The 12,278-nt window shown below is 35.3% G+C and overlaps 1 long non-coding RNA gene across 1 annotated transcript; it reads right to left on the bottom strand.

Annotated features, from left to right (window-relative positions):
• Positions 1–3,390: 3,390 nt before the first annotated feature.
• On the bottom strand, positions 3,391–5,859 carry LOC127854157 (uncharacterized). The gene is made up of 2 exons (XR_008036941.1): positions 5,509–5,859; positions 3,391–5,388 (listed from the first exon to the last, which is right to left on the bottom strand). It is a non-coding gene; the product is annotated as an uncharacterized LOC127854157 (long non-coding RNA).
• Positions 5,860–12,278: the final 6,419 nt, after the last annotated feature.

Raw genomic sequence — 12,278 nt, 5'->3', positions numbered from 1 at the left:
ACTGTTGTTTTATTAGCGTGACTGTTATTATTTGGTAATTGTATCATTTCATCTCTTGTTCAATTACTTTTAATTAATTAGACTTTACATTACCTACTTAATCTATATATGTTACCCAATTATAGAACCAATATCTTGCGTAACTCGCTGTAATATTAATATTAACCAAATCATTCAACATATAACCAATCCTTGACAGATTTGAATGCTCATGTTCGCTACATATATCATATTGTCGTTATTTCCAATCCTAGTATATATAACATAAATATCATGGGTAGTTTAGTGGTATAGTATAAATTACAATACAATGAGCGTGATGCCAATCGAGGCCTAACTATTCGAGGGAGAAAATTAACTATACCTAGACACATGCGTACGACATTTATTTTTTTATGATAACGAACACAGATGTTTCATTTGTTAACATTAATTTGTGTAGAAATGTAGCGTGATTTTATTTGAAATAAAATCGATACAATCAGTGCTGATTGTGTTGACAATTCAAGCGCTAATATTCAATGTTATATTATACATTTGATTAAGCGTCTACCGACCCATATATATCTGTAAGACCGGATAAGGCCTGTATAATGTGATAGACTGGATAATATTTTTACTATTTAACTTTAAGATTGTAAATAGCTTAGTACTGATCGTATTAAGATAAAACCTTCAGTACCTTAAATATCAATAAAAATCGCCCCTTAAGAAGTTTGAACGAGTAAAAATCATAATCTGATCACTATATATAAAAATTAGTTTATACATTACAGAACGTCTGCAGTAAATGCATTTAACAATAAAACTACCGCTTTCTTTCCGAAACAAGATTTTAAAATTTGACCAGGGGACCTTGTTTTGATGCTTCATAATCATAACTCGAACGTTAACAATGTATTATCAAGATAAACATTCCGACCACGTGTTATCAAGACTGTTTCATTCGTGTGGTTTTCAGACAGATAAGACATATTTTCTATTAGGATTTGACTAGAAACCTCGTTTAAAGCGCAACTTGATCCAAATTTGAAATTGAAATGCATATTGTCAATATTAGAATTCGAAACAGTTTTCTCAATTATATCAAATTCATAAATGTGGCTTCTAGAGTCATAGCAAGTTATGTTTTCTAAGATTCGGCCAACATAACTATAACTGAATATCTCACTACATGATGCTTTGTCTTTAAAGCTGTTATAAAAGGCAAGTTGTAGTTGATAATTTTGTTTGATACATTTGTGACTGAGGAAGTTACAATTATGATTTTCGTGGTTTGCATCCGTGTTTGGAGTGGTTGATTGTTGATTAAATTCTTTTATAGCTATTTGATTTTAATTGTGATGCTATAATACTAATATGTATTTATAATGTTTTGTGAGTTATTTCTGGGTCATTCGTGAAGTGTGAAGTTCTATAAAGCCAGTCAATATCCCCATAGCTTTTTATTTGCCGTGTCATGGCGGTGATCCAAGTTGTATTCATTTGTGAATGTGTAACGTGTTTTTGTTATGTGTCTAGTGCTTCTGTGCTGTTTTACACCGTTTGACGATTTCGTCACTTGCAAAAAAACTATGTGCAGTGATAAGGTTTTTCTCCTTCTTTCACCTTGCTTACAATTTACTTTGTTGCATAGGTTTTTAGTCCACATAATCTTTAGTCACATATGCCGCCAATGGTGTCAATATAAACATTCTGTCCAAGTTACATCAAGATGGAATCATAAATGTCGCATCTGTTGTTGTTACGAAGTTACCTTAACCGGTCATCTCATTTTCTCCCCTGCTTAATTTGATTTGAAATTTAGCCAATGTATTGTAAAGATTAACATACGGATCATTATGTTTTTTTTATCAAGATTGAGTCATAAATATGGTTTTAAGAGCGGGTGTCCAGGTTCTATACCTGATGATTTTTTTAACCAGCTTAACCAGTCAAACTGGGCCTAGCTATTGTAAATATAAACATTCTGACTAAGTTTAATAAAGATTGAATCATACATGTAGCTTCAAGACTGATAACAATGTATTTCTTGTGACGTTATGTTTACCACTCTTAATCCAAATTCGAACTTAGTCTATATATTGTCAAGATAATGACTTCTGTTAATAAAGATTGAGTCTGAACTAAGATAAACTATCTATAGTGTGAAAAGTCGTCGACGCACAAGACAAAACGCACGACGACGGACGCCGGGAAGTGAAACAGTAAAACATCCGTAGAGAAAACACGCGTGTTTCTGGAATTGAAGTGAATGTGTTGAAGCCTGGATTTAATTAATTGCGTGAAAACCATTCGGCCATACAGAACAGTGAATTGTTGTCAAAAGAGTATTGACAAGTAGTTAAGTTTTTAGACAGCAATGCTAACAGTATACGTTACACCCGGAATTTAAGTTATTTCAAACCTATTTATGTTAGCTCGATGCTTCGAAAGCCTAAGGCTTATTTAAGACGCTCCCGAGACCGTTTCCTGGGGCTAGAACCAGCACTCGGTGTTTATGGAGGAGATCTAAGAAACTGTTCCACAGTGGGAATCAAACACGTGACCTCCCGATTGCAAGGCAGACACCATATCCACCACACCAATATGAAAGCATGTCATGAAACGGAAAATGTTGTTCTGTGTTTTGTGTTTACAAAATAAAAAATGTAATTAATTATAATATAATATAATTATACAAATTATGCTGACTTGTAAATATGGGGTTTGATTTATACAATCGTAAATATGATACTTTAAACATTTCTTTAAACATATTCTAGTACCCCAAACTAATGGTTCAAAAGGCATAGATTTTTCAAATGTGTCACAATGAAAGCTTTTAAAATGGTCATTGCATACGAATAGTATATCAACGGTAAACATATGGTAATAACGCGGAAAAATTAAATTAATAACATTAAAACAATTCACTACCCGAAATAATACAAACTTTATTAAATACCGTCACGTATTGATACATTTGGATTTCTAGTCTTATGACATTTCTAGCATACATGCCCGTTAATTCAGCGATATTATATAAAGTACTTTTTATAGTTATAAATCAATACTATGCATCATTTTAAGTAAGTACGATTCGAAGTAAAACGCGATGGTTTTGAAATCGAAAGTTCTTTCGCTTTTGCTTTTTATAAGTGGAATCAGCCGTTCTTAAAAAGTTCTACCTGAAATATATAAATCAATTAACAATAAAACAATAAGATAAGCGATATCTTAATTACACTTCCGACGTACAAAAAGGGCAGTGAATTGTAAGGACAGCCAGGTGTGATATCCTCACTTCACTCGAATATAGTCATTATACATGGATACCTATATCAATCATTCGTAACTAGTGTCGATATTTTGAAAATATCTACAATGGATTATAAATGAAGCCCGAAGTGAAAATTCAAAATTAGTTTTATTGGATCTAAGGTGAGGAATTTCAATATTTTAATTTACCAATGTTGATTATGTAAACAACGAGCCTACAATGTTCATGCAGAACATACCCATGACCCAGTTTTCTAACGTGTTTTTGTTATTTCCATGCATTACTACTTTCGATTTATATAAAGTGAAATGCGTAATGTAAAGTTATAATACAAAATTGTTAAATAATAATGTAATGACTTTTTTTAACTAGTCGTTGTTCGTATTTTACGAAATCGATACTACAAGAGTAAATATCTGTGCTTATGTTATCTAACCGTATCGGTAAAATAACTGTTGTAGATCTGGAATTTCCACTCAGTGAATGTGAAAATGCCGCATTGACATCAGCGGAAATTCCACTTGTGATTGTCTTTGGGCAAAACCGAATTGATCGGCAAAACTTGTGCCTAGTCAATCTTGCTCAACTTACGTTTTTTGTTGAACGATATACATCTTCACAGTATGGTAACTTCGGTTGATTAATAACAGATAAAACATGAATATTTTGTCGTCGTATTACATTAGATTAAACAAATGACAAGGAAAAACTTCTTGCCTTGAAAGCATACGACTTATTCAAATAAAACCGTCTTAAAAATAAAAACAACCACACAAAATGACATAATACAGAGCAATTGTTGATGGAATTATATATTTGAAAATAATATATTAGTATCTAATATTATTAAAATGCATTGGAAACTACAGTATCTATATATTTAACCATTTTCGTATCCAACACACAAGAAGCTCTATGTTCGTTTTTTTTTTATCCTGACAATAATGTTTCAAAAGGTGACAGTTGATTATCGTCTACACGATACCTTTCACAACGAACAGCTCAAATAGCAAGTCACACAGCCTTACGTGTTTGACTCAGAAATGTGTAAACTTTACACTGTACTTTCATACCTGCGGTTTGGAGTAACATAAATAACAGTGCAAACAAGAACATTTGTTTCACACAAAGTCCATAAGCTAATCAAGGAACGACTGCTTTGAATATTAAGGTCAGATTTAGCCTGATTATGTTTAATGTATGATACGCAGTTTTACCAATGGGATTTCCAAGACGCAGTTGGGATTTCATAAGCTTCACATGCGTTTAATGCACTTCGTACAAATTACGATCACAACTGAAGTCTTTAATATATTTTTTAAGTTCGATAAGGATTTAAATAATATACTATGCATTATTATAATAAACACTCCAATGTATAAAGTCACGCTTTGCTTGTTGACATGTAAGCCTATTTTCACGAACAGTGACGTGACACCCTATTATGTATTCCAATGCCACTCCTGACGTCAGTTATGCGAGACATGCGGAAATGCATTACAAGGAGCGCATTCAAATAACCGCGTCTTTTATAATAAACTAAACATCGTGTTTAACAATGCTTTGCATTTAAACACTGTTTATATATATATATGTATGTCGTAAGCATACTTATAAAAAAATACACTATTAAATCATCAAAAAGTGTAAGAATACCTACCCTAGCGAAAGTTAGTATATGAAACAAAGCACCCATCACTCTCTAACCGTTGGTTTCTGTAGGGTATTTGAAATAAGACGAATTTGTGCACAGTTTTCCATGATCTTTAGATTGTGGAGAAACACTGCATAACCGTCCGTCATGGCATTGTCCATCGTGTGGCTCAGGTGAACCAGAGGCGCCGGGTTGGTCAACGATATCTGTTGTTGAATTACCGCGGGGTTCAGATCTAGCTTCTTTGATGGAGTCCGCATCGTTATTATCGGATGGCGGCGTGACAGGTGGTGCACGGCCAATGTCCGTTTCTTTGTTTAATTGTTCGGGTGAATGGTGTTTTTCAGTTTCATTTATTAATTTGGTCATATCTGTAGTAACTGTTAGCTGAGTATTACTACTAGAATGTGCTAGGACAAGGGAAATAGCACACGACTCCTCAGGTTCGGCATAAATTCGTTTTCTTTTACGTCTGCCAAAAATAACGTAAGAGTATCAAACACATCCATATACTTACCAAATGCAAAAAAAACTACACGATTTTCACATTCCAATATTTAGTTTGATGTAACAAGTTAGTTTTCATACTGACCTATACTGTCTGCGCATGCAGAAAACCACCGACGCAAGAAATATCAACGCTGCTAGACATGGAAGGCCGATGAGATAGACATTGCTTCTTTCCCGTAGACTTTGTTGGTGCTGGACTGCTTCTAAAGCATATAAATTTAGACACGAAATTTGTGTCACTTCTATTCAGGTTACATGATATTTATACATAATCGCAATCTTAAAATGTATCATCCAGTTTTACCGTACGTTATATAACTGAAGTATTTTACATTATATACATGTGTTTAAATGTTTCCTACAACTCGCAAAAATTTTGTAACGAAACGTTTTGTCCAAAAATTAGGTGCTTGATATCTTTGCATCGCTTTGTTGTTTCATGCACCCAATCCTCTTGGCCGCCGGATCACAAGGGTTCTCAATTTGCGCTAAAGCGTCACACGAATAACAGTCCGAATCGGCTTCCGTGCGCACTTCCGGCGGGCCAATGCATACCTCGTAACCTACGTTGTAACAGCTTGTCAGCCCGCAAGGGATATATTCTGTTGCCCAATAGACGTTGTTTTGACTGCATACTGATATTAATAGTAATAACTTATTCATCGTATACAAACATAACTTATCAATCGTCTATTACACTAACTTTTAAACAATTCGTGAATCTCTGTCTCAATATGTAGGTGTTAGTATGTATTATTCCCTCCGTGAATTACGTCGGAAAACCCGATGATTGTATATATTCATTACGTTGTTCTAATGAAGGGCCGTTATTAAAATAAACATGATGAAGTGACAGTAATGTAAAATGTTGATAATATAAACAGTTAGTTAAATTGTTAACCTCGATTTAAAAATAACGCTTCTTAACTGTTTACAAACGGGCACACACAAGGCTACATGCTATACAGATAAGTATTATACACGGTGAAACGACGAAACGGATCACCTCATTTTCTTGCAAGAGTATACATTGTTTTAAAAAGAAGTGAAACATACTTACAAGAAATCTATGACTGATCTAATTTATTTCATATTCATGTAATTATAACGATATAACCAAAAACATAGCAAGCACGGGTCCGTACGTATGTACAAATACTTTCACGTATCAAGGCTATATGACCTATTTAACATATTTTACGGATACACTTCTCACTGCGACATGTTGTAAAAATTAAATAACATTGAACACTCAAACTCAATACTAATATTTAATTTTAATTTCATAAAACTATACGTGCTTCGGTTATAGCCTTCGTCAGTATTATTTGTATAAATATTAACACAGAAAGAGTAGTCAAAGTCATCGAAGTAAGATTGTTATACATTCGCAAATTATTTTCTGCTTAGCAGTCGAAAACTCAGTCATGTACAAAAGATATGTATTGGGAAATTGTTACTTTTCTGTGCAGATTTCTTCATTTGAATACTCAATAAAATGTTTAGTTGTACAAAATAGAGGAGTAAGCGTGGTCAGGTATCGGCATAAACTTGGCCGGTTTGAATATAATTGAAGTAAACAACATTTTTATAATCGTACGACTATGGGATAGCATGTTTATTATACATGTTATACATTCGTCTTTCATATTCATGTATTAGTTTATAAAAAGTGAAATTAATGTCGCATGTACACCTCCAAATCCAAATCCAAAATCAAATGAGATGGTCTATATAAACAATATTATTGTACTTTTTTTTAAATTCGTGTGACATACATGAACAATTAAACTATGTCTATATGTCCGTCCGTCCATCCGTCCGCCTGCCTACCTTACTGTGTTATGTCTGTTCTGTCAGTCCGTCTGTCTGTTTGTCTGTCTGTTTGTCTGTCAGTCTGTCTGTCTGCCTGCCTGCCTGTTTGAACGCCTGTGCGTCTGTCTGTGTGTGTGTCTGTCTGTGTGCCTGCATGTCTGTCTGGCTGTCTCTCCGCCCGTTCGTCTCTCTGCCCGTCCGTCAGTACATCTGTTCGTCCGTCCGTTCGTCGGTTTTTGTGTCTGCCTGTCTGTCTGTCTGTTTGTCTGTTTATCTGTCTGTCTGTCCGTCCACCTGCCTACCATGTCTGTCTGTCCGTCCGTCCGCCTGTCTGTCTGTCTGTCTCTCTGTCTGTACAGTATGTCAGTCTGTTAGTCTGTCCGTCTGCCTTGTCAATCGTTCTTTCTGTCTGTTTGCCTGTTTTTCTATCTGCATGAATGTCTGTCTGGATGTATTTCTTTCTGTTTGTATTTCTGTGTGTGTGTTTATCTGTCTGTCTGTCTATCTCTTTGTCATTCTACCTGTTTGTCGGTCCGTCGGTCTCTCCGTCCGTACGTCTGTTTGTCTGTTTGTTTACGAACCTGCAATAGAAAGAACATTCATAGGGTAAAAAACTATTTTTATGATATGTTTAATAGACCTTTTGCCTACATGATCCCTTTACGATTGGGCGATATCAATACTTAATTTTCCTGAATGAACAAATGTAACCAATTACATGCAAGCCGCAACAATAAAAAGTATCTTATAAAATGTGTGAGTTAAAATGTAGCGTATAAAATAAAATATAATTTGAAGAAGTATACGACAAAATGTAAGGGAACTTACTCAGTTGAATGATATCTTAAATGTCACCATGAAGTTTTTCCCTTACAAAAACTACCTTGCCGATGATTTGATCAAAATGTGTTCGGGATTCGCGATCAGACATAAAGACATATATTTAATTTAGTCTTCTACAACAGAAAATACTAAATTATATAATACACAAAGTCCTTTAATAATATTAACACAAATTAGCAGAATCGACGACAAGAACTAGGAAGCCCTATCGATGCGGTAATAACATGTACTTAAACAATCGGATGCGGGACATAATGGACGGGATTCGCGGTCGTAATATCCACGGCCGTTAATCATGCGCGCCACCTGTTTTTTTTATAGATGCATTAATAAATGAGCCAATGGTACTTCCGAGGTGGCGCTCAGGCCCGGATGTTTTGAAATTTAACGCATAATTTTACAGGGTGATAAGTTTTCAAATGTTTTTTTTTTCAACATATTTCGCATATATATATATATAGAATAAAGTCGCTTTTAGCCGTTTATATAAAATAAAACGATTTTATTAAATTTTCCGTAGCTTTCGAACTCTCGGTCTTCTTCAGCGGCGTTTATTTGTGAATAAGCATATCATCTTTAGCGGAAGTGACGTTATATTATCGCACGTTAAATTGCGCGCCAATTTTAGTCTTTTGTGTTTAGTCCATATGGTTTGAACGTCCTCAGTTTGCGCTTCCAAAGTTGTTCGATGGTCTTCTGGTACTCGTCGGTTCCATTTAATTTTTCGAGTCCCATGACCCGGAAGTCTGCGACGCTGTGGCCGTTTGTGTAGAAGTGCTCAGCTACCGGGTCGTTGTGTCGAGTCCGTATCCGGGACAGGTTAAGAAGATGTCGCTGGTACAGGGTATCTCCCGTTTCTCCTACGTATACGAAGGTCTTACACCGTTCGCAGTGTACAGCGTAGACTACATTGGTGGATTTGCAGGTGACCTCGTTCTGCATATTGTAGCTTTTGCCGGTGGTGTCGCTGAACTTTTCAGCCTCCATCATGTATGGACAGATTGCGCACCTCTGTGCCCCACAAGGTCCGCTCCTGTTATGAACTCGGATAAACATATGGTTGTGCTTTTTATGAACCAATATGTCTTGAAGGTTGCAGTCTCTTCTCAATGCTGCTAACGGGGGTTCAGGAAATACGTTTTTCATATGATCTGAAATGTGGAGTGTTGGCAGGTGTTTCCGGAGGATATGGCCGACATTTGGTAGCGCTCTGGAGAAAGTGATAACGAGCGGTACCCTGGAAGTACTTTTTGAAGGCACTTTCGTATGCAGCAGATTTTCTCGCTTCTTGCTATCAACTTTCTTGAGCTCTGTCTCGACGAATCGGCCATTGTATCCTCGCTTCTGTAGTTGCTCTTTTATCTCATCTCTGTGTTTTTTGTAGTCCGTCTGTTCCGAACATATTCTTTTCAGCCTCACACCTAAGCCGTACGGAATGGCCTTCTTCGTAGACTCGGTATGCGACGAGTCCATGTGCAGGTAGAGGTGCCGATCTGTTGGTTTGGTATATAGGTCTGAAACCAGCCTTCCTTTTCGAATAGACGTCATTGTGTCTAGGAATTCGAGCTGCTCTGTGGAGTAGCGGAGCTCTAGCTGTATTCGTGGATGGATTTCATTTGCAACCGCATGGAATGTCTTTAGTGCCTCCAAACCATGTGTCCACAAGCCCCAAACATCATCAACAAAACGGAAGAAGGCTATTGGATGTTTATTTGATTTTGAAAATAACTCTGTCTCCCAGGCTCCCATGAAGGTCGATGCGTAATTCATTCTTAAGTGCGATCCTATAGCAGTTCCTTCATTTTGCATGTAGTGGTCTCCATTGAATGAAATTGTGTTGTTATAAAGAACAGTGTCCATCATTGTGATCATGTCGTTGGTTGGTACTTCCGGTTGCACTCGCCGATTGAGAGCTTCAATTACTGTGATATCTGACATACAGACAAATATTTTATTTAGTCTTATACAACAAAACATCGTTTTAATACTTAAATATACACATTATTTTCTGTCACGTAAATAGGTATAACAATTAACCAATATATAATATATGAAGTTATTTAAGAATATAAATACAAATAAGCACAATCGACGACAAGAACACGGAAGTTCTATCGATGCGGTAATAAAATGTATTAAACTGAAAACAGTATTATTTAGGATCGTATTTCTTAAAACAAAAGCTTCTTTGATGTATTAACACACATTAGTAATTAATGATTTGTCGCACGATATTATTATGGATATCATATAAGAAGTAAATAAGTTTATAAAAGCCATCATAGGCAATTTCATTCTTACATTCATTCATACTTAGATGATGTGGTGAAACTTGAGTGGTTCACGAAACGTAAGTTAGTGTTTAGATACCTCGTCATCTGAGTTGTGAATATCGGTAGGTTTTTGACATAAAAACAAACTTGCAACACTGAATTGATTATTTGGTTGGGTGATTAAATACACATTTACGATGACAGTCTATAAGGTTAAACAGCGTCAATGCCTCTCATTGAAATACGAAGATTTTTTTCTGGATACTTAAACATGCGTTATATCTTTTTCTTGTCAGAATATGACTAACATGAGCCGGGTAACATTGTAAAGGGACGCTGACGTACCGCTCTTCGCATCGTATGGTCCATTGATGATGCGGACCAAAACATTACAATTGCTAAGATGGAGACATTTATGACGAGGACCAGTTATCAACTTCAAACGTACTCAGCAATAGACATTCGTCACTTCAAAGCCTACATGTGCGTGGCGCATTCGGTAAATAGTACAAAATAACATTTTATTTTTTTAAATTATTTTTTTAAGCTAACATCCCATGATGGGAGCGTATGCAAATATTATATGTGTACAGGCATTTCACCAGGATTTTGGTCAAGCACAGCGGCAAGACATGGCGGAATGGGGGTTGATTCAAAAGGGTGCCCATTAAGCTTTCTTTTTTTTCTCTTCATTTTCTAAATCACAAAACACAATACTTAGGAGCTATTTAACCACTTTTTTCTACATGTTCCTATATAAAGTACACACTAATTTGGAGCTATGAAAGCATTAAAATTATTTGATTTTTTTATTTTAGTTTTCCTCAATTTATTATATTAAAGTCATATTTTATATTATAAAATAATTAAGTCCACTGCCTCATTGTCTGGTCCATCAATGCTGACCATCACCAGAGCATTGAGGACAGCAGACTTCAGGCGAGGTGAATTTTCTGTGTTTACCCCCTTTCATTGTTCTTAAGCCTACTCGCAGTCTGAAATACAAACAATATGTAAAATTATTCTGAAATTAGAATGTGTAATCGCATTGACTTAACACTAAGATATGCTTAAGCAAAAAAATCAATTTTCGTTTGTTATTACGTATATTATTGACAGTCTAGTCAAGTACCCAAGGAGCAGTACCGACTTCTGAACGCACTGATCTGCACATGTGAAGAATACACAAAGAGCACAATAAACCTACAAAAGGGTGGATTATTTTTTCAAACAACTGTTTTATTTTAAAGTCTAGTATATGTTTATCAAGTTACATTAAGATATGCTTTTGTATTTAAATGTTATCATCTGCAGTGTCTGATATTTTATTAAACACACTATCTGTCTGTTTTTAATAATTATTCACGTGCGATTTCATTTTGCGTTCATTTCACTACATACTTATAAAAAGTTTAGTTAAGTAAAGATGTTCTTACCTCCTTTAACTTCTGTTATCGCTGTTTGAGACTTTTTGTTCGTGGGTTGGAGGTCTCAGGATCACTAAAACGTCCTTGACACTTTCTCTTTCACTTATTTTACTCTCTGACAGCGACGATAATTAGTAGTGCTTACAAAGAAATGTGCAATTGCAGATATCCAGACACAGAGACTGATCGTATATTCCATGGTATCATTATTTCGTGCATCAAAACTAAAGAAAACTTTGTTGCAGATATTTAGCGTTTTCCGAAAATATTATATAAGCTATTTGATGTGAATGGGTGTTTTGTTGGTGCTGTTAATTTAGTCGCGTTTGAGAAAATAGTGTGAACATTGTAAGTTTTGCGGGAGAAATCAAGTGAGAGGTTTGACTTCAATTAATTGTAAATATAACTTAAATTACGCTGAAACGTATACTGTGTTTTACTAAAATAATATGATTAACGTGACGTGAATCTTCTTAATCACGCTTTGTTTAGTT

This window comes from Dreissena polymorpha, chromosome 12 (genome assembly GCF_020536995.1).
Source record: "Dreissena polymorpha isolate Duluth1 chromosome 12, UMN_Dpol_1.0, whole genome shotgun sequence".
Classification (NCBI taxonomy): domain Eukaryota; kingdom Metazoa; phylum Mollusca; class Bivalvia; order Myida; family Dreissenidae; genus Dreissena; species Dreissena polymorpha.
This window is presented reverse-complemented; position numbering and strand designations above follow the sequence as displayed.